Source organism: Microtus pennsylvanicus, chromosome 18 (genome assembly GCF_037038515.1).
Source record: "Microtus pennsylvanicus isolate mMicPen1 chromosome 18, mMicPen1.hap1, whole genome shotgun sequence".
In the NCBI taxonomy this organism is placed as follows: Eukaryota; Metazoa; Chordata; class Mammalia; order Rodentia; family Cricetidae; genus Microtus; species Microtus pennsylvanicus.
This window is the reverse complement of record NC_134596.1, coordinates 27,494,129-27,496,692: the sequence shown is the minus strand read 5'-3', so window position 1 is coordinate 27,496,692 and position 2,564 is coordinate 27,494,129. Positions and strand designations below refer to the sequence as shown.

Here is a 2,564-nt window from a genome sequence, read left to right as displayed (position 1 = left end):
TGCTGAGGTCAAAGAGTTTATTTTGCTAAGCATTTTTATGTCCAACTTAGGAAACTACCTTAAAACCAAAGCAAAACAGAAGTGATGTCCTGTCTCCTGTGTTGTTCCGGCTTTACAGGTTACCAGAACAGATGCACGCAGGGAAGAGAAAAATGGGGAAGTTCAGGCTTCGGTCAGCAGAATCTCCCAGACATTTTTCAAGTGCAGAACACATTAGTCTTTTTTGAAGCAGTTTTATAAGAGGGGAAATCCGAGGCCTTCCTTGGGAACGCAAATCCTGTTTCCTGAGAGGACTCTCGCTGCTCCAGTCTCTGCGCAAGCGGACAGCTTAGAGACCTCCTGATGGTTCTTGTCCTGGGAGTGGGTGCGGCAGGAAGTCAGGAGAGCCTGAAGAGGGGGACTGGGGTCTGAGGGAAAGAACGCAGTGACACGGACATGCCTATACAACCCCAGGCACGGTGCAGACAGGCACTGGGCAAAATCCTCTGAGATTCCGCTGGGAGAAGCAGACTCATTGAGCAAAAGGCGCTGAGTGTATACTGCGTTGCCAGTCCACTGCAGAAGGCAGGTGAGGTGTGCCAAGTCAGGCCGGGACTTGAAATTCCTCAGGCGGAAGAGATCGTCCCTCCTAATTTGTTGCATACTTCTCCATCTCTCAAATACTTCCTCATGCTTCTCTCTCATTTGCTTGGCACCTTGGGCCTTACCGGCACCCACCACTTGACAATGCTGTTTACAGAACTCCACGAGGTCCCAAATCAGGATCACAGGGGGGAGGGCTTGACGCCAGCGCCGCGAAAATAGTGTGGGTGCGGTCTTTACTGTTTGGCGTAGTTTTGAGATAAGGTCTCACTTTGTAGCCCAGACTAGCTTTCCACCCTTCTGCCTCAGCCTCCTAAGAACTAGAATTATGTATGGCAAATTAATTCTCCAAGTGAGATTTTACTCCAAGCACACAGGAAATAATAATAAATAATAAGGAAATAATTCTTTAACAATAGTGCATGACTGGTTCCGGCTAATACCCAGAGAAAAACTGGCCCCTCAACAGAAATCCCTTACAGCTTATATAAACGAGTTGCCTTTGGGCTCACGACCCTATACTTTTGGTAATTAAATACTTTTACACTGTGGGCAATTATACTTTGGGCAATTAAACACGTTTTTATGGAGTCAGGAAATTGCAAGTTTGGACTCTTGGGACATATGAGAGATTTAAGTAAGATACTGTCACAGTTAACTGAAGCAAGCTTTTTCTTAGGGCAGCCGTTAACCAAGGTCATTCCGCTTGCCTGACACACAGTTTTGAATAAGAGACACAGGACTTAATGAGTCGCTAGAAGCCAGCACCATCTCTGAACCACCGGGTTGGAGGCAGAGGTCCTTTGGGTAAGTTTTACTTACTTGTAACTTAGTATAAGTGAGTTTATTGGCGAGTCCTTGACTTCTGTTTCCTCCTTTGGTTACAGGTGTGTGCTACTGAGGAACCGGCCTGACTCCATTTCGAATGAGAGTTGAGTTACTCTCTCTTTCCTAGAATCTTCCCATGACCTTGATTTGTTTTTGAGAATACCCTGACCCCTCCCTAATCACAGTGGAAGACCAGAAGATTTTTTTAAAGTTTTTTTTTTTTTTGGGGGCTGCTCCCTTTACCCCAATTTAGGAGCCAATGGTCGCTGGCTAGCTCTTGGGTGCCCCAATAAAGACCAAGCTTGCTTCAAATCTGGCTCAAATTGTGGTAGTGGTCTTGTTCTCTCATTGGGATTAAGACTAACACACTCCATAAATCTTTATTTTGGAGGGAGAGACGCTGATCGTGAAAGTGAAGGTGTGTCTGAGGTCACAACTATCTTGTGTGTTGGGAGGGGGCAAACCAGTAGGAGAGGTGGGCATAGCTAGGTTTGAGATAGCCCTTTGATGGCAGTCTTCTTTAAGATCTGGGTTAGAAAACCGTGGGCAGCATTCCTGAGCCAAAGGGGAGGCAACCGATAGCTCCCCCAACCGCCAAGAAAATGGCTGGGGCTCCCTGAGCCCACCCTTCTGATCCCACCAGGGCCTGTCATGTCTTTGGTATGAGCTCTGCCTTCACTGGGGCAAGTGCCCCAGCCTCCAGGCTGACTCAGACATCCCTTCTCTGGGTCTCCTCCTCCCACACACCCTCAGCTGTGGTTCCTCTGATTGCTGTTTACCTCTGATTTTATTTACAGTTCTCAAACGTCCTCATTATTGTCTTGAGTGATTACCAGGATATCACTGTGAATGAAATTTGGCTTCTTTATTTCCTACTCTTTCTTTTCGCCCTACCTTCCTCATCTCTCCACCTTCCCTCAATGGGATGGCAGAATTGAAGATGTTCTAAAGAGATACTTGTGTCTCCCAATATGACTGTCAAACTTTGAAAACCAGGGACCCCAAATAAATAGGAAATTCCCCAGGAATCTTACGTGTTGCATGGGAGAAGGAAAAGGCACCAGGCAGAGGGAGAACTTGTCTCCCAGAAAGAGATTCTATGAATTCTAACCTCTTGTCAGATCCTCTTACAGGATGTGACTGAAGCCCAGACA

At 46.7% G+C, this 2,564-nt stretch overlaps 1 long non-coding RNA gene across 1 annotated transcript; it reads left to right on the top strand.

Moving 5' to 3' along the window:
* Positions 1-277: 277 nt before the first annotated feature.
* Positions 278-1,691, top strand: LOC142837719 (uncharacterized). The gene is made up of 3 exons (XR_012908328.1): positions 278-568; positions 1,262-1,389; positions 1,470-1,691. It is a non-coding gene; the product is annotated as an uncharacterized LOC142837719 (long non-coding RNA).
* The last annotated feature ends 873 nt before the right edge of the window (positions 1,692-2,564 follow it).